General features: G+C 43.4%; 1 pseudogene; it reads left to right on the top strand.

Annotated features, from left to right (window-relative positions):
- Positions 1-4,813: 4,813 nt before the first annotated feature.
- Positions 4,814-5,823, top strand: LOC116644084 (annotated as a pseudogene).
- The last annotated feature ends 19,745 nt before the right edge of the window (positions 5,824-25,568 follow it).

Here is a 25,568-nt window from a genome sequence, read left to right on the forward strand (position 1 = left end):
CTGATGGAGCACAGGGGACATTGTGAGGGCTAGGAGCGGGAAGTGGAGACTCAGGAAGGCCTGGCCATGGTCTCCCCTCCGAGAACCAGGGGTCATCTCCTGGAGACCACAAAAATACCCCTCAGCTCCAGTCACCCCCATCCCCAAGTCTAAAATTAAATGTATTAATGAATGCAAGGCAGGCAAAAGGCAGTCTCATTTTGAATAGGCAAAATCTTGAAACTGAAAATAGGGAAAGAAGAGTGTTGGGTTGTTTTCCTTTCAAGGAGGACAAGATGGTTCAGACCTTGTGGAAGATTTGGTGGAGTCTCACCACCTCTCCACTATATTCAAAAGCCAAGGATAATCCCAAAGAGGAAAAGTGTCCGAAGTGGCCAATATGTCATGGGACGTGCCATGGGACCTTGCCTGACTGAAGTGAGGCTTTGGAGGGCTCCGTCTATCCACTCTGTCTGCACTCGGCACATCTTCTGTTGTCCGTAACTTTCATCTCTAATCCTTAACAATGCTTGCAGGATGATGGATATCATGGCTGTGTCGGGATCCTCTTTTCCTATACGTTGGAGGGAGGCTTCCACCAAATAAAAGATGTCTATGCCAAAGATGCTTTCATGGTAGAAGCCTTCAGAACTAAAGAAAAACACAAGGTAGAGTTGCTTCTTATCGCCCATCCCTCCTCTACCAGTTGTGAGTTCCTACAGAGTGAGATTATATTTTATTCATCTTTGTATTCCCCTCTGTGACTTGCACAGGAGCTAACATCTTTCTGGTTCTCAGCAAACATTTGTGCATAACAAAAAGCCACCATTTATGGAAACTTTCTCATATCCAAGCCTGTGCTAAGTTCTGTGCCTGTGCTCTCTCGTGTCATATTCCCAACCACACTGTGGCTTTCTATCACGATGCCCCATTTTATGGATGAGGACATTGAGATGTAAAGAAGCTGAATGCTTGTCCTGGATCACCTATAACAAGTAGCAACCCTGGCATTTGAACCCTGGTCTGTGCAGTTTCAATGCCTTTGCTTTCATTGCCATGCTGTTCGGTCTCTGAGAGAAAAAGGTACATAGATACATAGCTCCATCCTCAAGAGTTTGTTGTTGTTGTTGTTTTTAAGATTTTATTTATTTGTTTGTTTGAGAGAGAGAAAGAACAGGGGGAGGGGCAGAGAGAGGGATAAGCAGACTCCGCGCTAAGCACAGAACCCAACACGGGGCTCAATCCCATGACCCCAAGATCATGACCTGAGCCAAAATCAAGAGTTGGATGCTTAACAGACTGAGCCACCCAGGTACCCCTATCCTCAAGGGTTTATAGTCAAGCAAATGAAACAGACACATAAAGAGATCATTTAAATACAGTGCATTAAATGAGCCCTGCCCCCGTGACCAGGTGAATACCAAGGTGATTCCAACAGTTTAATCTGGAGGGAATCAGGACAGCTTCCTGGAGGAGGTGAGACCTGAACTTATTTTATTTAAAGATGAGAGGTTGGTCAGACCAAATGTTAAGTGAAAGAAGAGACTATTCAAGCAGAAGGAAGAACTTGGACAATAGGAAAACACCTTTGGGTCCAACACCTTGGCAGGATGATTCTCAGTGGTAAAAAGATGGCAAGGCCTAATGACCAAGGAATTACCAAGGAGGAAGGCATCTGTCTAACTACTGCAGAGTTCTTCCCTGTGCCTTCAACTAGAGATGCCAGTCATCCCTCCCTATCCCACACGCACTTCCTACAGCCTCTTCCTAATGGACTGTCTGTAGGTACAGACACCATGGAGACAAAGCCCTCGTACCAGACGATTCCACCCTACCTCCAGCCATTAGTCCAAACTGGGCTCATCAGGTTCTCTCCCCCAGGAACTTGGATGTGAAGCACTGAGAACAAATCAGCTCTCTTTGGGAAGCTGAGCCGACAGGTCACGTAGACGCAGGGATCGAGGTTGCCATTTTGTGGCACCCATCAGGGAATCGTGCGCAAGTGATTAGGAAGCAGGAAAGCTCATGAACAAGAAAAGAGAAATAAACAAGCAGCTGAGATGCACAGGTGATCATACAGCCTCAAAGAAGGGATAACAGAGAAAAGAGAAAGCAGACCGGGCCACCGCTGATGAAGAAGAGAGGGCAACTGCCTTGGTTACTGAATCACAGGGTCATTTCTTGCCTTGAAATGACACACAGTTTATAATCAATCCCTCTTTACTTACAGCTGCTTCATAGGGTCTCTGAAGACATACCTGAGAGAAGAGGCATCATTTCAGAGATGGATAGGCAAGGCGTCCCAGTGGTGCTGAGCACACCTCCAAGGCTGTTCCAGAACTCAGTCTGACTCTGACAGAAGGTGGTACCATGCCTTAACCAGACCTGATGGAAAAAAGCAGCCTCGGAGTCATGGTTATCTCTGTATGTAAATATCAAGACCCAGGCTTTGCAGGACTTCTTTGAGAGTTCTGCTTTTACAGCAGGTTAAACCTTTATCTGCACAATAAATTGTTGAGGTTATGATTAACTAGGGCTTAGCCATCAACAATGTGGTCTTCTCTGCAGTGTCTCCACCGATACTTCTCATTTCAATATATGGCTTTATTTCACTGCTTCAGTGAGGATTGTTAACACAATACCAAGATTTCAAAAGTAATCCTAAAAAGAAGAGTAAATACATACTGAAGTTGTAACTTTTTCAGTTGCAAAAAAATATGATTTTGATGTGCCAATAGCACTAAATGAAGATAATCGCTGTAAGTAAAATATCAAACCACATACACTTATGTCCTCACATAAATGTCTGTCAAAAACCTATATGAATTTCTTGCCCCAGACCTGGCATCAACCTTTATCCAGAGACCCCTAGTTTCAATGAGAAGTGATATTTATAAAACACAGTCTAGGAAAATGGAGTTCTCTTTGTGGTTAGATTGGTCATTGTTCTAGGTGTTTAAATGGAAAGTATTGGAAAATATTTTTTTAAAGGAAATGACATCATTAGTTTATACTGAATATCCAATTCTAACCTAGAATTCCTGTATTTTAACTTACTTGATTTTATATATTTATTTCTTTGATGGCGAAAATCTTAGTTCCTAAGAACACCAACATAATCATTTGATATATTGGAAATAGTTTCAAAATAAGAATATCTATATTAATACTAACAATATGATTTTCAAGGTACAAAATGAGAGTGGAACATCTGTCATATCAGAAAGCAAAGCTGTCAAAAACTTCTATAATGATGTCACAAGGACACAGCACGAACTTGAAGTGGCTCCCCACTGGCCAAAGGTAGAGAAATTTGAGCATAAAAAATAATAATAACTGTATTGAATCAAAATACATCATACATGTCCAAATCCATGAACTCATACTGATACTTTTAAAAGAACTCTTGGGGCACCTGGCTGGCTCAGTCGATAGAGGGTGTGACTCTCGATCACAGGGTTATGAGTTCAAGTCCCACATTGGGTGTGGATCCTACTTAAAAAAAAAAAGGAAAGAAAGAAAGAAAGAAAGAAACTTTATTCTAAAATATAAACAAATAAAAGAACTCTCATAGATAATTTTGGAAGAGGCTAGGGAACGAATTCATTTTGCAAAAGCCACAAAATTAAGGAAGAACCAAGTATTTGCCTGCCTTTCTAGCAGGAACTATATTTCAGAATAACCACATCACTGATTTATTTATTTTAAGTAGGCTCCACGCCCAGCATGGAGCTCAATGTGGAGCCTGAACCCACGACCCTGAGATCAAGACCTAAACCAAGACCAAGAGTTGGACGCTCAACCGACTGAGCCATCCAGGTACCCCATTTGTTATTTTTAAGTTTGATAATAATATCATGGTTATGATACAAAAATAATCCTTTTAAATTTAATATACTTACTGAAAATGTATAATGAATATGATGTTTGAGATTTGATTTAAAATAATGTGGTGGATTCATGTATGTGAAGGGGAAGGAGGATGATATAAGGGAAGCAAGATAGGCAGTGTATCATAAATGCTGAAGTGGGGTTACAGCTATGTAGGGATTGTCTCTGCATTTACATTTAAAAAATTTTCCATAATAAAGTTAGAAAATAAACCTGAAAACTTGGCCAACCAACATTTTCAAAATAGCCTCCCTCATGATCAAAGAAATGCAAATTAAAATGACAAGAAACAATTTTCAACCTATCCAATTGGCAAAGGTTAGAAGAACGTTAATACTTGGTGCTGGCAAAGATGTGGCAAATGAGCATTCTTATGCATTCCTGGTTTACTTGGTATGGCCTTGATATCACCTTACTAGAAAGCACCTTGGCAATATGAATAAAAATTGTTAAGGGATGCCTGGGTGGCTCAGTCGGTTGGGAGTCTGACTCTAGATTTTGGCTCCAGTCATGCTCTCAGGGTGGTGGGTTCGAGCCCCTTGTCTGGCTCTGTGCTCAGTGGGGAGTCTGCTTGAGATTCTCCCTTCTCTCTCCCTCTTCACCTTCCCCTACTTGCATGCTCTTTCTCTATCTCTAAAATAAATAAATAAAATCTTTAAAAAAATCTTTAAATATGTGGGTGCCCTACGCCCTAGGAATGGTAGTAATTTATCCAAAGGAAATGATCAAACAAGCATACAAGATATCTGGCCAAAAATGTTTACTGCAAGATAATTATAATAGCAAAAATTTTAAATTAACTTAAATACACACCAATAAGGACCTGGTTTTAAGACTAAGGAAGAGCCACATAATGGATACAGACAGAGCCATTAAGAACCATAATGCACTCTGCTCCTCCCCATCTGACAGACAGCCATCTCTTCTGGTGCAGTGCCAGCCGCATTCCTGAGACATGATGGTGAAGGTCAGAGTAAATGGATTTGACCATATTAGGCACCTGGTCACCAGGGCCACATTTAAATCCAACAAAGTGGATATTGTCGCCATCAGTGACCCCTTCACTGACCTCAACTACATGGTCCACATCCACATGTTCTGGTATGATTACACCCACCACAAATTCCACGGCACAGTCAAGGATGAGAATGGGAAACTTGTCATCAATGGAAAGCCCATCTCCATCTTCTAGGAGTGAGATCTTGCCAACATCAAATGGGGTGATGCTGGTGCTGAGTATGTTGTGGAGTCCACTGGGGTCTTCACCACCATGGAGAAGGCTGGGGCTCACTTGAAGGGTGGGGTCAAGAGGGTCATCATCTCTGCCCCTCCTGCTGATGCCCCCATGTTTGTGATGGGTGTGAACCATGACAGTATGACAACTCCCTCAAGATGGTCAGCAATGCCTCCTGCACCACCAACTGCTTGGCCCCTCTGGCCAAAGTCATCCATGACAACTTCAGCATTGTGGAGAGACTTGTGACCATAGTCCATGCCATCACTGCCACCCAGAAGACCATGGACGGCCCCTCTGAGAAGCTGTGGCATGATGACCGAGGGGCTGCTCAGAACATCATTCCTGCTTCTACTGGTTCCACCAAAGCTGTAGACAAGGTCATCGCTGAGCTGAATGGGAAGCTCACTGGCATGGCCTTCCATGTCCCCACCCCCAATATGTCAGGCATGGATCTGACCTGCTGTCTGGAGAAAGCTGCCAAATATGATGACATCAAGAAGGTGTTGAAGCAGGCATTGGAGGGTCCCCTCAAGGGCATCCTGGGGTACACCGAGGACCAAGTGGTCTCCTGTGACTTTAACAGTGACACCCACTCTCCCACCTTCGATGCTGGAGCTGGCATTACTCTCAGTGTGCACTTTGTAAAGCTCATTTCTTGGTATGACAATGAATTTGGCTACAACAACCTTAGGGTCCATATGGCCTCCAAGAAGTAAGAGCCCCCTGGACCACCAGCCCTGGTGAGAGCAAGAGGAAGAGAGAGACCCTCGGCTGCTGGGAAGTCCTTGCCCCAACTCATCCCCCAACACACTGAGAATCCCCCAACCTCCACAGTTTCCATCCCAGACCCCCTGAAGAAGGGGAGGGGATTGGGGAGCCCTACCCTGTCATGTACCATCAATAAAGTATACTGTACGCAACCCCAAAAACAACAAAAAGAACTATAAGGCAGATGTATATTTATTAGCATGGAAAGATGTGTCATAGCTCTATCAAGAAAGGGCAAAATCAAGTTCCAAGGGCTATCTATAGTAAGATACTTTTTTGTTTTTTAAAATGTGGAAGGAGAAACAGTTAACAATGATTACCTGTTGTTGGTAAAAGCATGGATTATTTTTATTGCTTTTCTTTTGCTTGTTTTTTCATTTTTCTAAATGAATTTTGAGTAGTTTTGGAATTCTAAATAATGAATTCTTGTGTAATTAAAATAGCCTTCACCTAATGAGATGACATGATATCTGGAATTTACTCCACTCATCTAGGGGTTGGGCCACAGATGAAACAGGTCTGGCTCAGAGTTGACAGCCCTTGAAGCTGGGTGATTGGGTACCTGGGGGCTCATTTTACTTTGTTCTCTACTTCTGTGTACGTTTGGAATTTTTCGTTCTGAAGGTTTTTCTAAAATACTCCTTTTCAGTACAAAGTGACATCTTGTCATCTTTTGTCCCTGCCCCTCCCACAATGTGCCTCCAGAGGTCACAAAGGGCCAGCGCCATGCCCAGAGACATTAAGGCTGATGTTTTGATTACTAAAATGCCTCCCTCTCTCCTGTGGTCAGAAAGGCATTGAGTGAGACACCCCCTTTCCCCCTCCCCCCTGCCCTCCTGTCCAGCCTACACGAGACAGCTGCCCGGGGCCAGTGGTGTGGACTTCAGTCAGGAGCTCACTGGTCCACATGAGAAACAAACTCACAGCCTTAACCCCTTTGTCAGTCTGATTCCTGGGCCACCCCATCTGTGATGGCCTACCATTGCTTCCTTCACAGGGGGCCCTCTCTTTCTCAGAGGAAGGAAGTAGAGGAGGTTAGTGGATTTGGCATACCCAGCCTGCAGATTGCTTCTTCTAACTTGGCTCCTGCCCTGCGCTTTCTCACCCAGGCATGCTGGCTATAAAAGTGTCTAGCATATGCAAAAATCACTATGAATATTCATGAAGTCATATTACAAATAATACTCCTTTAAAAATGAATAATATTCTGGCTAGTCTCCCTGGAAATTGAATTCCTCTCCCACACTCTGAGTCACTTGGAGATTGTCAATAGCACTGGTCAGCGAACTGTAGCCCAAATCTGGTCCACCATCTATTTTTATATGACCTGCAAGCCTAGAATGGTTTTCACATTTTAAATCGTTGAAAAAATTTTTTAAAAAAATAATATTTTGTAACACATAAAATTAAATTCAAATTTCAGTGTCCATAAATACAGTTTTATTGGAGCATAAGTCACACTCATGCGTTTCCCCATTGCCCGTGGCTGATTTCATACTACAATGACAGAGTCGTTTGTGATACACGCCATGTGGCCCATGCAGCCTAAAATATTTACCCTGGCTTTTTAGAGAAAAAGTTTGCTGACCTCTGGCTTGAGGTTCTCCTAACCACTCTTGTGGTTCCCTCGTGTCTAATAGAGTTGAACAGGAATGCCATCCGTTGCCAGGAAGTGAGGATGTCCTCCACACATCGGCCTGCAACCATCCAGATATGAGGCTTTGGGTTTTAGAAAAATTCGTTCATCCATCCAATGAAGATTTAATGACTGTCAGCTTTGTGCCACACACGGTTTTAAGTTCTGGGTTTTTGGGGCAGCCAGGGTGGTTCAGTCAGTTGAGCGTCTGACTCTTGATCTCAACTCAGGTCGTGATCTCAGGGTCGTGAGTTCAAGCCCCACGTTGGACGTGGAGACTACTTTAAGGGCTGGGTTTCTAGCAGTACACGAAACAAGCAAAAACTTCGTTTTTGGAGCTGAGGTTCTACTTAGGAGAGATGACCACAAACAAGTTGAATAATAATATATAATATGTTAAGTGGCCTTAAGTGCTTTGGAGGGGAAAGCAAGGCAGGGGTAAAAGGGTCAGGGAAGGAGAGAGTAGCAAATTCCAATTAGGTTAGGAAAGATTCCATTAACAACGTAACATTTGAGTAAAGACTTGAAGGCAATAAGGAGCAAGTCATGAATATACCTAGGAGGAGAACATTCCAGGCACATGGAACAGCAAATACAAAGTTCCTGATGTGCACCATGCCCTTCATACTCAAGGAATATCAAAGGCAATGAGTGGTAGAGGTTGAGGTCAGGGAGGCAAGGGGTAGGGAACAGATCATATGGGGTCTTGCAAGCCATGTGAATAACATGGCTTTCATCCAGAGTGAGATGGGAAGGCGATAGGGGTTAAGAGCAGAGAAGTAACACAGTCTGATATCCAATTCCTTATTTAACATCTGTCTAAAATATTTCACAACTTTATATAAATGAGGCATATCTTTCCTTTTATTCTGATTTCTTAAGTTTAAAGAAGCATTGAAATGTATGAGAACAAGTATAAAAGTTTAATAAAAAGAAAAAAAAAGCACATCAGTGAGGGGCACCTAGGTGGCTCAGTCAGTTAAGCGTCTGCCTTCAGCTCAGGTCATGATCCCAGGGTCCTGGGATCAAGTCCCACATCGGGGCTCCCTGCTCAGCGGGGAGCCTGCTTCTCCCTCTCCCTCTGCTGCTCCCCCTGCTGTGATCTCTCTCTATCAAATGAATAAATAAAATCTTTAAAAAAAAAAAGCACATCAGTGAGTGTTTCAGTTATCCATTGCCATATGATAAATCAACCCAAAGCTTAGTGGTTTACAAGAGCAATATTCTGTTATTTCCCATGGTTCTGTGAATTGAGTGGGATCAGCAGGGCGATTCTTCTGCGTTTTTTTGGCATCAGCTGAACTGGGCTGGAAGGTTCAAGTTTTCACTCACATGTCTGGAACTTCATTGTTCCTCTCTCTGGCCTCTCCTCATGGCTAAGTCAGGGTTCTTCACAGCAGGGTGGTCTTGGGGTGTCGGAGCTTCGAGAGAAAAAGCAGAAGCACCACACTCTTAAAGCCTAGACCCAGAACCAGCACAGCATCACTTCTGCCGTATTCTACTGGCCAAATCAAAAGCCAACTCAGATTGAAGGGTAAGAGAAAAGAAATCCCAGCCAGTGATGGGTTGAGCTGTGTGCACTCCTTGACAAGAAGAAATTGATGCTGGCCATCTTTAGGGACTCTCAGAGTAGGCAAGAAACATTGATTTCCCCCCCATAGAACCCCAAAACTCTTGAGCTCCACTCCTCTCCTTTTGACCATTGTGTATGCATATTGATAGGTGTGATTAATAGATGGTGATGGATTAACTTCACATTCTTGAATCATGAGATTCCCTAAGTCTTGAAAATCAGTCTGAGAAGCATCCTGACTTGTGCATCCATAGAGATTGTGTTCCTTTTCCTCCCTGGTTCTGCTGGCCCAGCTGTCGGCTGAGCCTCCTTGACGTTCCCGGGCGCTGTCGCCCTCCAACAGGCAGCTGGGCTAATCTCAGAACACAGGGCGGGTGGTGTGGCATTCCTTAGAATTTAGGGAATGTGATGCAACTCTTTCCCCAGAAGAAGCCAAAACTTCCCAGACTGGCCAGATGCAAGCCCTCCATGATGCTGCCCCCTGCCACCACCCCATTCCCAAAAGAAAAAGACATGGAGGATTAAGCATCTCAATCACCTCTGGATTTTAAAAACAAAAACAAAACTTTGTTTGAAAATAAAATCTTAGATTTACAGAAGAGTTACAAAGACAGTACAAAGTCCCCAAATACCTTTTGCCCAGCTTCCTCTAATATTATCTCCTTATATAACCACAGTACATTGTCAAAACTAAGATATTCACACTGGTATAATACGATTAACTAAACGACAGACTTATTCAGATTTCCCCAGCTTTCCCCCTAATGCCAGTCTTCTGTTCTAGGGTCCCATCCGGGATCCCACATTACATTTAGTGCTTCATGTCTCCTTGGTCCCCTCCAGTCTGTGACAGTGCCATAGTCTTTCTTTGACTTCTATGACCTTGACCCTTTTGAAGAGCAGTGGTCAGGTGTTTTGTAGAATGTCCCTCGATTTGGGGTTGACTGATATTTCCTCATAATTAAACTGAAGTTTACAGGGTTTGAGAAGAATATTATAGAGATGAGGTGCCTTTCACTGCTTGTATCCAGGGGCACATGACCGTGATTATCTTATTACTGGTGATGTTAACCTTGGTGTTCACGTTCAGGAAGGTGGTATTTATGAGATTTCTCTTCTGTAAAGTTACTACATTTCCCTTTCTGTTTTCTGTCCCTTAGAGTTGAGCCCACACTCGAGGGGAGGGGAATTGAGCTTCTGGGGGAAGGAACTTTTGAGCTTTTAAAAATCCGCAGCACGCTTGGGCAGGGCTGCCAGCAGGGAGGGCCCCAAGCCTGTCCACTGACTTGCTGGTGACCTTGGATGAGTCACTCAGTCTTTCAGAGCCCGGGATTTCCCTCCCGCTTGTGAAATCCACGATGGCATCCCTGCCCCACAGCTGTCTCCTGGGAGCCTCAGGAGGTTTCAGCTGGTAACACTTTGAGTTGCTGGAATATAGATCTGATGGGGGACAAAGGGTCCTTGCCAATAACAGCTGAAGTCTTGCCCTGGTCTGCAAACATTGCCCAATCCTTAGGCCCATCATCCCCACAACAGGAGTGCCCCCTAAAAGTGATGAGGCCATCACTATTTTTATAAAATTGTCTCATGTTATTAACATGCTAGTATGGGCTAGATGTAGAAAGAAACACTGGAGGGAAATATTTTTGTAAAGTGAAGCATTATTTTATAAAGTGAATCATTCCCCTGAATTAGCCTTTTTGTATGAAGTCACTTATCACTTACTGGATCTGCCTCCCCTAAGAGGCTCCAGGAATTCCTCCCAAAGCACATGCCATCTTTCATGCAAATAAATGCCTTTGAAAAGACAGAATGTTTTCTACATTGATGGTGATGAATTACCTTAGAATTGTCTATTGTCATAATCATTTCACATCCTTGAAGGTTGGCTCTTTCCTGGTGGAGAATGCTGGCCAGCCTGTATTTTTGACAATTGATACTAACTGTAGAACTAAACCCCAAGAGTATTGCTGTTTTGTGATTTTAGGAAAGATGTGGCTGGTGAGGGACAGTTTTTCTGGGGATAGCTACATCTGCTGGGATTGGATGTCTTCCTCCATTCTTTGGAAATCATACCACTCTACCTGGGCTGCCATGTCTGGGCACACAGGCTTTGCCCTGTACAACTCAAAGGCATCGCTCACAAGGGCTCTGATGTAGGTGTATTACCAACTCCAGTAAGGAAATCTCTTAAATAGTGGGTACTCAAGTCCTTATTGAACACAGATGTTTTGAGCCTGGTCTATGCTGGGTCTTGACATCGTAACGCACAACAAGGTGAACAGTACACACATGTACTCTACCCTCATGGACCTTAGACTGACGAGGAAGTGAGTTATCAGTAAATGAATGAAACATGGTGAGTAATCTGATAGGATAAGTACAAGGAACTCAAGAACATATCATGGGAGGTTCAACACAGGTTAGGCATTTAGAAGATGAGTTAGAAGAGGAGGAGGAGTTGCAGGACTGGTAAGGAGCAGATGTGAAATAGAAACAAGAAGAGCCATGGAATGTGGGACATTATGATCATCTCCCACATCCATTCTGCTCCTCAGCCTTGTACTTTAGATGGGGTCCCCCTCATCCCTAGCTGCAGGGGTAATTTCAGTCCCTTGTGATAGTAATTGTGTGAAGTGACCCAGACTTAAGCCAAACAGCAAATGGCATTCCCCTGGCCATAGCAATTGGTTCAGGACTGTCCAATTAGAACAAAGATAAAGATTCTTTTTCCCCCTTGGATATGACCTACAAAGCTTCATTTGTTGTTGGAAGCCATTATACAATCATCAGGGAAAACAGACTGAAGACAAAGCCAATACACTGAAGAGAATTGCAAAGCCAGTGCCCTAATCAAACTGTACCTGAAGCCCACTTGCCACTGATCTTTTGACTGACTCAGGAGCTGATAAATGCCCTTTGTTGTTTAAGCGAGCTTGAGCTGAGCTTTTTGTTATTTTCAATGACTCATTCTAACAAATGCCAAGGGAAGAGTAGTTTGAAAATAAGGGAGCAAACACAACAGTGCCTGATGATATGAACATGTCAAACAAGACAAGGACAAAAAGTGTCCATTGGATTGGGCAACATTTGTGACCTAGGCAAGATCAGTGTCAGTGCTGGGGGTGAGGTGGCAGAGAGAACCCTGTGCAGGCTTCTGCTGGACATCTGGGGGGACAGAGGACCCTGAAGCTGTGAACCTTTGTGCTTTGAGGGACACAAGCAATCCTAACGTCTGTCACTACAGAGAGACTGGGGTTTCTAAGATTTTAGACAATCTTCCCTGTTGTCCTCACTATCCATCAAAACCTCTCCTCTGCCAAGTCCTTTAACTGTGGGTTCTGTGCTAGCCTATGGGCTTAACTATAGAAAGAACAGGACCCAGAATAAACTGTGTAAGAAGCTTCCTTCACGGGGCGCCTGGGTGGTGCAGTCGGTTAAACATCCAACTCTTGGTGTCGCTCAGGTCATGATCTCAGGGATGTGAGATCGAGCCCTGCGTTAGGCTCCCCACTCAGCTTGGTGTCTGCTTGGGGTGCTCTTTCCCTCTCCCTCTGCCCTTCCCCCCTGCTCGTTCACTTGCCCTCTCTCTCTCTCTCTCTCTCTTAAATAAATAAATAAATATTAAAGAAGAAGCAGCAGCAGCAGCTTCCATTACAACTGACCAGTTAGATTAATTTTCGGCCTTTTTCCCTCTAAGGTAGGTCCTGTATCTTAACTTCTTGCGAGCAAGTCACATAGCCCTTGAAGAATTACATTAAAAGCCATATTAAAAATTTTCTCTCTGTAGGAGAGAAAATGCCCCCAAATTCTGCATACATTTCTAGGGTTTTGTGATGTCCGTGGAGCTACGACAAGGCCTTGCAGGGTATGTGGGATACCGTGAAGCGTTCCATCACTTCCCAGCTCGAGTGAACAAAGAAAGGATTCCAACCCATCCAACTAGCCCCCTCTTCCTGCCAAGCCCTCCTGGCCCCCCCCCCCCCCACCTCCAGGAATTGATGCGGGAAGGGTTTACAGCTTCCTCCGCCTGTCAAAACTCATTCACACCAGCGTTTGTCACCTCTCCCTGCTCCCTTCCGGGTCTTTCCTTTCCGAGGCACAGATCTCCAGTCATGGCCTTGGTAAAAGCGTTGGATTTAGGACGTGTGTATGGTGATCATTCTCACTTACTCATGCCTTCATTCCGGAGTGCACAGTGAGCCCCAGCCCTCAGCCACCTGTCCCACACGGCCCCCGGAAACCACACCCAGAAATCGGGGCAGTGAAGACATCCACGCCCTAGATGTGGCCTGCCGCTAACAGTTCCCTTACCCACAGCCTCAAGTTTTCTCATCGTGTTAACCGTCCACATAAAAGAATTCACTGGTACCAAAGTGCTGGCTTTCAGCACCCGCCGGTGGGGGGTGAAGGGATGTCGAATCTGAGGGCAGCTCTGGGTGTCCGGCCTGGAGCAAACTCCTCTGTCCTAATGCTGGGCACTTCCCACCTGAGCAGAAGAAAAGGTCTGAAATGTTTTGAGTTGACCTCTGTTAGCACTTATAATTATGGCCTGATTGTTTGCATACCTGCCAGTCATCCTCTGGCTCCTTGAGGGTGCAGCCATGAATAATTCACCCGCATGCCCTGCAGAGTTCCGACAGATAATAACTTTAACAAGAGTGAATGTGGACGGAGCTCTTGCTGCTCTAAGAATGAAGAGAAGCCCTGTCTGTGTTTATCACCCTCACAACACTCTTCAGGGCCGTCTACTATTAACCACCCCCCACCTTACATGTTTTTTAACTTTTCATTTTGAAATAAATTCAGACTTACTTACAGCAAAGTTGCAAAATTAGTATAAAGAATCCCCCCGTATCTTCTACCCGATACCCCCCAATGTTAACATCTTGAGTAACCATAACAAAATAGTCAACACGAGGACTTTAACATTGATGTAATCCCGCTAACTAATCTACAAACCTTATTCAAATTTCACCAATTATACCACTACTGTGCTTTTTCTGGTACAGAATCCAGGATCTCATCTTGGGTTTCGTTGTCACGTGTCTGGCTTCCTTTCATCTGAGGCAGTTCCTCCTTCTTTCTTTGTCTTTTATGGACTTTTTTTTTTTTTTTAATTACAATGAAGCTAATGCTGACACAGTTGTAACACATGTAAGGTGAGAAAAAGATACAAATGAAACTCACATTAGGTTGGAGACTTAATACTTTTCTTGAAGACTCTTGGCCTGTTAGTTATTTGTAGAATATCCCTCCATCTGGATTGGTGTGGTGTTTCAAGATTAGATTCAGGTTACGTCTTTTGGGCAAGAATACCATGAAATGCTATTCTCCTTTCAGTGCATCTTATTGGGCAGTACATGATGTCAATATATCCCATTATTGGGAATATCAACTTTGGTCACTAGGTGAGATGGTATCTGCCAGGTTTTGCTACTGGAAAGCTACTATTTTTCCCTCTGTAACTAAAAATATCATATAGGGAGGGGCACCTGGCTGGCTCAGTCAGAGGAGCATGCGACTCGATCTCGGGACTGTGAGTTCAAGCCCCAGGTTGGGTGTAAAGATAGTTTAAATAAATAAAACTTTAAAAAATGTATCATGTGGAGAAGTACTTTGAGTCTTTATAAATATCCCAGTTTTTAGCATCAATTGATGATCTTTGCTTGAAAACAATTACTACTGTGATGTTGCCAAAAACGGATTCTCTATATATTTCCTTCTATCCTGAAGATTGGAATTCTACTCCAAGGAAGATCCTTCTTCCTCTCCTTTTCGTTTACATATTTATTTACTTATGCCAGTATGGACTCCTAGAATATTAACCTCATTTTTCAGGTGAGAAAATTGAGGCCAAGAGCTGGTAGATAGGGTGTCCAGAGCCATAAAGCTAGGATGAGAAGGAACCCAAACTTAGTCTTAGGCTGGAGTCCTTAACTGATACATCCTTCTGCCTGACAAGGTGAATCTTGTAACTCAGCATGGTTACCTCTTTGCTTTAGTTACCAGGAAGTTTACATTTAAAACCACCTGTGATGGGGCTCAGTTGGTTGAGCATCTGACTTGTTTTCGGCTCAGGTCGTGATCTCGGGGTTGTAGGATCAAGCCGCGGGTAAAGCCCTGCATCGGGCTCTGAGATCATCGGGGAGTCTGCTTGGAATTCTCTCTCTCCATCTGCCCCTCCCCCTACTTGCACACCCTCTCTCTCTCTAAAATAAATAAATAAATAAATCTTAAAATAAAATAAAACCTCCTGTAGTAATATTGCTAATTCTTGCAACATGCAAACTTTGCCTCTGACATCCTCTCAGTATTGTATCCTATTTCTCTCTTCTCTTGCTCTCGTGTCTTTATCTGTGTTTCGTTGTATTAACTAGGTATATATATTTGTAAATCACCTTAAATCCCTCTTTGGGAGAAAGTTAGTAATAAATAAACACATCTCTGAAACTAGAACATAGTGGGGTTTTTATTATTGATGGGAAAAAAACCTAATTTGATTGCTGGAAGATTGTTTCTTGACAATACTGTCCACTGAGTGGTCCATAAATGAGCGTCCAGATTGGGTTATCAGAGGAGGTAACTATGATAGCCGGATACCAAGGCGGATATGCGGAGGGACCATTTTTAATGATGCTTTATGCATCTTTAAGATGGAACTCCAAATGGCTTATTCTAGGCCATTGTTTGAAGATTAAAGGGGCAGAGGGTACAAGCAGTAAGCTCTCTGAGACTGTAATTATTCGAGCAGAGGCTTCCAGAAGGTGAAATACGAATCAAAGGGGGCAACTTCAGGGCACGCCAGTGTCACTCGGAAGATGCGGATGGTGGACCTCTGTGCTTCACTTTGCAGGATCGATTTTCCCTCCTTCTGGGAAGCATGAATGCAGCTCTCCTCCACTCTCAGCTGTGTGGTTAGGGTAAGCTTAATTCACCCACAGGTTAAGAGGTTTAAGCCTAAGAAGCCTGACCCAGAATGACTGGCTCAGGTAGGCACAGGTAACAAACTCAGAGCCAGAGACGTTGACAACCAGTTCCTGGGTCCCGGTAAGAGAGACAAGCTTGTCTCCTTATGGAGGTTTATGGAATGCAGAGTCTCTGATGGTGGGGTTAGAGGGTCTGAGGTCAGGAACCATGGCAGCCGTCTTGTGATCTTGTGAAGAGTTTGCCTGAGAAGGGAGCTAAACCAGAGAGCTGGAGCTGAGAAATGGAAATATGGTCTGAGCTGTGTCTCTGGCTCCATCAGAAGCCAGATTATTTCCCGACTATGACAAGAGCCAGTGAACTACCATTCTTTTATTAAAACAGTTTAGATAGAGTTTTCTATCATTTGCAAGTGGTAGAATCATAAATGATAAAACTAGCTGGACTAAAAGTCCAATTTTGTTTCAGAATCACTGGGGAGTTTTTTAAACACACAGATGCCCAAAGATTATGAGTATTTAATAGACACCCCCAGTGATTCTTATGCACACCCAAGCCTGGGAGTCACAGCTCTCTGATCACACACATTAGGACAGGCTGTTAGCAGGCCCTCCGTGTGTCCCTTCTGCGTCCTTCCCTCCAGCCGCTCGCGTGTCAGGTGAGAGACCCCCAAGGAGGAGCCCTGGCCCCAGCACCTGAGCTTCAATGCTTTCTATTTATACGTGAAATTGCTTGTGTTTTCCTAGTTGGTGGCAGATCTGCCTGTTTGATGTTAATGAGTATGTGAACCCAACAAAAACATAAAAGATGAGGATCTTCCGAAGAGAGAAATAGAAAATAAAGTGCTATCCAAAATGGGATGGGCTTGAAATTCGCCTTGAACCTCACCAGCATCTTCTCTGTCTTCCCAATGGGGCCCCTTTCATGCAGCTGAAGAAATCAAGATGAAATGCCATCCTGGTGAAAATCCTGCAAAACCAAACCAATCTGATTTTTCCAGACAAAGAAAACGAGGAATTTGGCTGATCAAAGAGGGCACAGCTCCCCCACTTAAACTCCTCCCACCCTGTTAGGCCTCCTGTAGACAGGTGACTCAAATTTTTCACACGTCAGTGATGATCCCATACTCATTTTCAAATAGCCCCTCACATCTCAGTGCAAACCTTAGCCATCTCCTAATAACCCACTTTAGGACATGGATGTTCTGATCTGATATTATTAAATGGAAAGTGGCCGCTTTCTAATCTAGAGAGAGGCAGGGGCATTTGTAACAGCTAGAATCAAAGGCCTGGTGTCTCCTGTTCCTAATTATCAATAGTGTTTTATAATCTTATTAATATTGATACACAGTATACTGAAGATCTGTTAAGGCGTAATGTATGTGGAAGATAATTAACAAGATCCGAGTCAGATCAATCGCCTATTTGACAGCCAACGGTGTGTGGCTTATAAATTATACATATTCTAGGTATTGCTCAAAATGTTTAAAGTTTCAGTCCAACCCTTCCGATCCAGCGCTGGGGGAAGGCATGAACCTAAAGGTACCGTCCCCAGCCTATTGGCGCCTCCTCTGCACATGCAGAACTCACTCTTACTTAAGAATCAAAGGGTTCCATTAACCGCCGAGATCTACACACAGCATAAAAACACACCATCTCCTTGTAAAGTGCAGAAAAACAAAAGGTGAAATCTTGTAAGAAAAGAGATGATTAATAAAAGGAAGATAATTTGGCTTTTGATTTCTGAAAAAAGGTAACAGTTGGATGTTTCAAATGGCAGAGCTAATCTTCCCTGCTGCTGCTAGTCTGTAAGAGGGTGAGACAGTTGTTTGCAGTAAATACAATGAATAATCCCAATTAATGTGTATGTTTGCATAAATTCAAGAGCTTAAAGTCTCCTGGCCAAGTATAGTGTATGTGCATGCGTGTGTATATGTGTGTATCTGTTTATCTGTGTGTGTGCTTCTGTGTGTGTGTGTGTGTCCGTGCACCCATGTATTGTGTGGGCAGTGGGCATTATTGTTTCTCTCAGACAACATCTCTTTAGGGACAACCCCACCCCCATTCTGAAATAATCCCATTCAGTCCATTCAGATGGACACATGATCCAAACTGGCCAATCAGAGCCCTTCTCTGGATTTATTTTTCAGAACCCTTCCAAAAGACAGTGCAGTTTCGCACTGGGGTTTTAAGCAGAAGGGCCTTGTACTGCTGGTGGTCTGTCACTTTGCCGCGAGGCGGAAAGAGCCTGCCTGAGAAGAAGCAATTCACAGGAAAGCACAGTGAAGACAACTGAGTCCTGCTGACAACCCCTGAGCCCCTGGATCCAGCTATGCCTGAAGTTCACGCTTGGGCTCCCAATGACTGAGCTGGTCATTGGTTCCCTTTTCTGCTTCAGGCAATATGAATTAACTGAAGAAATTCTAGCTAACACTTAAATGAAGACATTGCCCTAACGCAGGAGATTAGGGCAGGATTCTCGGCCCCTCTTCTTTTCCTCTCCACAGTGCAGATGAAAATGCTACATCCAGAAAACATTTAGGGTCAGAAGCTGGAAATAAATATGAACCACAAAAAAAAAAAAATTAAGATGCAGCAGGTTTATCAAGATATCAGGGCTCTGATGAATAAAACCTTGATCTGGGGCTGAACCTTGCAGAATCTCCTGGAGTCAAATTTAACTGGGAGACTATAGCACTCTATTGCAGAGCTTACAACCCCCATCAGAAGGGAGCCAGGGTCCCAGAGAGTCCCCAAATTGGGCAGTATCCTGACCTGAGCTGGGGAAGTCACTGCTCCGAAAGGATAACTCCAGAAGCCTGAACACTCTGTGGCATTGGAAACGGGTCATTGTGAGGACATGAAGTGACGTTGAGGTAGTCCACGCATTGTGATGTTAGGTTCGTAGAGGATGACCATGATGATCAGTGAAGCCTCATCTTTGCTGGCCAGTTCTAAGATCAATGTTAAGGTCAAAGTCACTGATGGAGGGGGTAGAACAGCTGCAAGCCTCTACAGGGCCTCGGCATGAATTAGAAAAAGGCGCCCACTCTACTTCTTTCCAATTTTTAGTATATGTGCTGCTGAAGCGAGCACCTACTTCTTTCTGAACTAGAAAAAAGATGCCTTCTCTTGATAGAATTATCTGCAGCAGAGCACAAGGCTTGGAAAGAGAAGCTCAAGCAGGATTTTAGCACCTGCTTAGCCCGCAAACTGGCATCTTGTGTAGTATGCAAACCGAACAACAGTATGTGGCTGCACCAAGACAAGACTCCCCAGTTGGCCTGCCCTAACTGCCTCTGACCCATTGGCTACTCCTCTTGTCCTCTGGAAAACATCCCATTCCACAGTACATGTGCCTGTGGCCCTCTGAATGCTCAGGATGACTAAGCTACTCTCTGGTGCGCCCATGCATGTCTGCTTCTCTGGCTGAGGCTAATGCTTACCGTGAGGCTACCCGGTTGGTACCCAAACCTGTTTCTGCCGCTACATTGCAATCATCCACTTTAATTAAAAAGTACGGTAATCAGTGAAATAAAAGTAAGAAAAGAAAGCATTGTGGTTTCTTTTTTTTTATTTTAAAGATTTTATTTATTTATTTGACAGAGAGAGACAGCGAGCAAGGGAACACAAGCAGGGGGAGTGGGAGAGGGAGAAGCAGGCTTCCCGCAGAGCAGGGAGCCTGATGCGGGGCTCGATCCCAGGACCCGGGATCATGACCTGAGCCGAAGGCAGACGCTTAACGACTGAGCCACCCAGGCGCCCCAGCATTGTGGTTTCTATGAAAACTAAATGAATGCTTTGGAAAGATAAAGGCAAATTGCTAAAAAAAAAATCTTAAAATTAAGGAATCTTTTAGGGGTGATGGAAATGCATTATATCTTGATGGTGGTTTCACAGCTTTGGAAAACTATGCAACTGTTAAAACTCATTGAATTGTGCATTGTAACTAGAGGCCGTTTGTTATATGTAAATTATCCCTCCATAAAATTGAGAGGAAGTGTAGTAAGTGCAAGTGAGACCATATACAAGATTGGGGGGAATAAAACCTAAAAATCCTCAAGGAGTCTTGCATTCTGATTGTTCAGCAAGTGTCTTTAAGATTTCACTTCAAGAAAAAAAAACCACAACTGGAAATTAGAAATGATGTGTTGCTGGCTTGGGCAAGAAAGAGAAGCCGGAACTGGAAAGAGCATACCCCCACAAAACCTTGGTCCTGCAGCAAAAGACTGGCAAAGAAAATGGGCATTTATCACGTTTGAATTATAAAAAGTGTTTAGTGTATATGTGCTTGTGTTGTTTTATAAAGATTCCTTGTTTTAGCTGATTTTTTGTGATTAACTGCCAACTTCTGCCCAGATCCCAGCACACAGCAAGGCTTCCACCGTGGTCTTTGTCACCATGAAAATCTCTGAAATCATCCTCAAAGTGTGCAGTAGTGCTTTGTTTCAATAAACCCAGCACAATCTACTTTCCCTCCTTTCCTCCCACAGGAAGAGATTGCTGTTTCTTCAGGCGCAGGGAAGGGTGCTGGCTCCCACCTTCCGTGTGGTGGGCTGCTCACACTAGGTGCACCCTCTGACCCAGGGAACACGGGCTCACGCAGGGAAATGGAATCAGTGACACCATTTACATAGCACACACTTTCTGTCACTCTCTATGTTGTTGCCGAGTTCTTATAACTCAAATGTGTATAATGGGAATCCACCACATTTCCACTTATACAGCAGTTCATTCTTGATTATTGCCCCCAATTCCTGAGCTATGTGGTGGAATGATGGGCTCTCCCACTTGGAGTCATGGTACATGAACAGTGACAGTGATCAAAGAGAGTATCTTCCCCAATTCTCCTCTCTCCCTTCTGTAGGGTTATAATCTCCCTTCTGTGGTTTCACAGGGAGCCCCTTACTTCTCTGCCCCTTAAGGTTGGGCTGAAACATTGATTTAGCTTAATGCAGACACGGCATTAATAGGACTAAATGTATACGTGCCCCTGGCTTGTCATCTTTTGTCTCTGCCGTATGCCAGGAAAAGATCATGCCCCGAGAAGCCACTTATTAGCCTTCTTATCCAAGAAAGACAAGAAACACATGTGGCAAACCTAGACCTAACCCAGTGCCTGCAGCCAAGCCCAGTCAACCCACAGCCTGAAGCAAGCTGCTTTGGCCAACTCATATAACCATGAGCAAAAAATGTATATATATTTTTGGTAAGCTACTGAGACTTGGGAGCCATTTGTTATGCAGCATTGCTGAGTAAAAATCTGACTGATACAGAATAGGGGGGATGTTAAAGAGCCTCCAGTACAACCCACTGACTTTACAGATGAAATTATTTTAACTCTGTGATAGAGGGCTGGGCAGTTTTAGGTCTGTTTTTTCAGCTGTAAATGAAAATATAGTACCTGTCTCACCAAGCTCTCGGGGATGAGATAAGGACAAAATGATAGCTGTGAGAAACTTTGCCCAGTGGCATAATCACAGTCACACTGCTGTGATCAATAAACTGTTGATAGCTCCCCATTGCCCATGGAACACAGCCAGCCTTGCTCGTCATGGCTTGCACACCCACTGTGTACATTCCCGCCTGCCATAACCATATTACTTCTCACAATATCCACACACCATGTTGCCACCACCTGAATTGTTTTCTCCTCCCCAAACTGTCTCTGATCTTTCTTCTGTCCGTGTCTTCTTCACTCTGGACCTTTCCCTTAGAATGCCTCCTCTTGTCATCTCACCCTTTGGAAATCTTCACGGTGTAACTCAAATATCGCATCCTCCAAATGGCTTTCCCCATCACTGTAGCTAAAATTAAGTCATATTTCCTTCCAGACACTTAACACATTTTACTTGTATTCTGAGCACTGAGCCCAAGTCCATCACCCACACTAAGTGAGAACCAGCTTTCTGAGCACAAAGACCAGCTTTTGTTTATTTTCATCTCCCATGGACCCCAGCCTAGGATGCACCCCATGTTTATTGATAATAGAATAAAGGTATCTTCCCCCGGCTCCAGGAAGCAAAGTCAGCCTAGCACACTCTGGTGGTGTATTTCTGCCCTGTTCTGGTGTATCACACAGTCAAGAAAGAATGACAATGATGCCATGAATGGTGACCCAAATAGCTGCCATTTATGGGCCCTTATTCTGGCGCTGGACCTGGACTAAGCACCCAGTATATATTGTCCTATTTAAATCTCCCAACGACCCCCTCAGAAATTTGTTTATTGAACTATGAGATGCTGCAGAGATTGCTGTGTATTATCCTGTTCCTCCTGGGTGCCCGGCTGACCACATTTCCCAGATTCCCTGGCAGTTGGGTGTAACCATGTGACTGAGTTTTGCCCAATGGAATGCAAGAGAGGGTAGCATGTGCAGTTCTGGTCATGCCTATAAAAAGCCTTCCCTGCAATGTTCTGCCTTCTCACAAGAGATGCAAGGGATCTAGCCAATCACCCCAAGGTCTAGAGGACGGTAGAGCCATAAAATGGAAAGAGCTTGGGTTAGTGAAACATGTTGCAGGTGAAAGGCCACCTGCCAAATATTCCTGCGCTGGACTACAATATGGTTGTAAAGTAAATCTCTATTTTGTTAAGCCACTGGAATTTTACTTACTTGAGGCTGCTATGTGAGGAGACTGAGGTTCAGGTTGACTGGCTTTAGTCAAGTTACATAAAAGTTAGAGCTAGGATTTCAACTCAAACCTAGCTATCTCTCCTACTCCTGTGATTCTAACTACTATGCATATTGCCTTCCACTTAAAAAAAAAAAAAAAGGCAAACCAATGAAAAACCTCCTAATGGGGCAAAATTAGGGTTTCCTAAACCATGACTCCCTGCGGCTTGGGAATGTTGCACAGCAGAGTTCCCATGGTGTGGTCTAGTGAAAATACTGAGTTGTTGCCTACTTTAGGGCAAGAGGGAACAGAAGGGAAATACAACGTGTATCGAGTGCCCACACATGCCAGGCACTTTACATACATGTAATCTCATTTACTCTTCACAATAACCTCCAGGAAGGTGTTATTACCCACGGGTTCAGAGAAGCTAAATGACTTACTCAAGGTTCCATGGCTAATAAGCAGCAACCCTGGGATTTAAGCATGTGTCCATCTGATTCCAAATCTAGTGGCTATTCTTTCCATTACTACCCTAAGGAGGATATCATTTCAGGGTCCATTTCATTCATTCATTCATTCATTCGTTCGTTCATCTATTCAATAATTGTTGGGTGCCTACCGTGGGCCAGGCAGTCTGCTAGTCTCTAGAGATAAGGACCAAGACTGGGGTGGTGCCTAAGGCACTAAATTAAAGGAGGCACTCATTCTCAGGGGCTCCCCCTGCTCTCCCTGTACCCTGAAAGTGAATGCCTCCTTAAATTTTGTGCCTTAGGCACTGGCTCACCTCACCCTAGCCCCAGATCTGATAGAGCAAACCAGACATGGATTCTGCCCTGAGAGAGTTTATATCTTACGGTAGAAGTCAGACAAGCTACCGACATTCCAACTGCTATTGCAAATCACCGCAACCATAGTACCGTAGTCCGATAAAACCACACCATTTTATCATGCTCATGGAGTCTGTGGTCAAGCATTCAGCAGGCACAGAAGGAATAGTCTGTCCCTTCTCCACACTATTTGGGACTCAGCTGGAAGCCTAGGCCAGGGTGAAGAGAACGGATGTGGGGCTTCGTCGTTCACACATCTGTCATCTCAGGCATGATGATCGAAGGTTTGGACGACCTGAGACTGTGCCGGCCAGAGCACTGTCCCCATATGGCCTGGGCTTCTGGGCAAAGCAGTCACTAGCTGCCCAGATCCATGAGGGAGGGACAATGGAAGGAGGATCAAAAAGGAGGCCATTTTTAAAACCATCACAAACATTGGCAAGAATGAATGAATAATTCTTCTATAGAAGAGAGGAGCAAAAAGGCAACCTACTGAATGGAAGAAAATATTTGCAAACCATGTCTCTGATAAGGGATTAATATCCAAAATATATAAAGAACTCCTATAAGTCAGTGGCAAAAAATTCAATCTGATTTTAAAATGGGCAGAGGATCTGAATAGACATTTTCCCCAAAGAAGACACAAATGGCCAACAGGCACATGAAAAGATGCTCAACATCACTAGTCATCAGGGAAATGCAAATCAAAACCACAATGGAATATCACCTCACCCCTGTTAGAATGGCCTAGTATCAGGAAGTCAAGAAATAACAAGTGTTGGCAAGGATGTGGAGAAAAGGGAACCCTCCTACACTGTTGGTGGCGATGTAAATTGGCACAGCCACTCTGGAAAACAGTATAGAGGACCCTCAAAAAATGTAAAAGTAGAAATACCATGTAATCCAACAATTCCACTTCTGGGTATTTATCTGAAGAAAATGAAAACACTAACTCGAAGAGATATCCCCCCCCGCCATGCTCATTGCAACATTATTTACAATAAACAAGATATGGAAACAACCTAAGTGTCCATTAGTGAATGAATGGATAGAGAAAATGTGGTATAATATATAATGGGATACTATTATTATATAATTATATATTAATAATTATAAATTATAGTATATATATTATGAGTAATATATATACTATTATATATAATTATCATATATATATAATGGGATACTATTCAGCCATAAAAAAGAATGGAATCTTGCCATTTGCAATAACATAGATAGACCTTGAAGGCATTAGGCTAAGTGAAATAAGTCAAACAGAGAAAGACAAATACTGTATGATCTCACTTATATGTGAAATCTGAAAAAAAATAAAACCGAGCTCATAGATGTGGAGAAAAGATAGGTAATTGCCAGAAGGGGAGGGGTGATGGGTGGGGGAGTGAAATAGCTGAAAGGGGTCAAAAGGTACGAACTTCTGGTTATAAAATAATTAAGTCATAGAGATGTCATGTACAGCATAGCGACTATAGTTAATAATACCGTATTGTATGTTTTGGGAAAGTTGCCAAGAGAGCAAATCTTAAAAGTCCTCATCACAAGAGAAATAAAGAAAAAAATTTTGTAACTATGTGTAGTGACAGATAACTAGACTATTGTGATCATTTCACAGTATATGCAAATATCAGATCATTATGGTATACACCTGAAACTAAGAGAATGTATGTCAATTATACCGCTCTCTATATTTTACAAATATATATCTTTTATATATATATATAAAATTTAAAAAATGAAAGTTAAAAAATTGAGGAATTAATTCAGAATTCTCAGGACATACAGAGAGCTAATTATCATGACTGCTCTTCAGAGCGCATTGTAACAAGCTATATGTTTTATTTTGATCATTCTTTTCAAGGGTTTGGCTTCCACCCACAGAAGAAAAAGCAAAATAAAAGATCATCCAATCAATCATTTGCAATAACTACCATATTCCCCAAAAGTGATTAAAAATATATAGATTCAAGAGAAGGATAGGCAGGTGGAGAGAAAGGAGCACTTTTCTATGAACATGGGTAACAAAGGATTCTCCTGGGGGACTGAATTGGTAACAGCAAATATGCCTCATTCAGCCATTCATTTATTCAACCAAC

The sequence above is a fragment of the Phoca vitulina genome, unplaced genomic scaffold (genome assembly GCF_004348235.1).
Source record: "Phoca vitulina isolate PV1807 unplaced genomic scaffold, GSC_HSeal_1.0 scaffold28, whole genome shotgun sequence".
Lineage (NCBI taxonomy): Eukaryota > Metazoa > Chordata > Mammalia > Carnivora > Phocidae > Phoca > Phoca vitulina.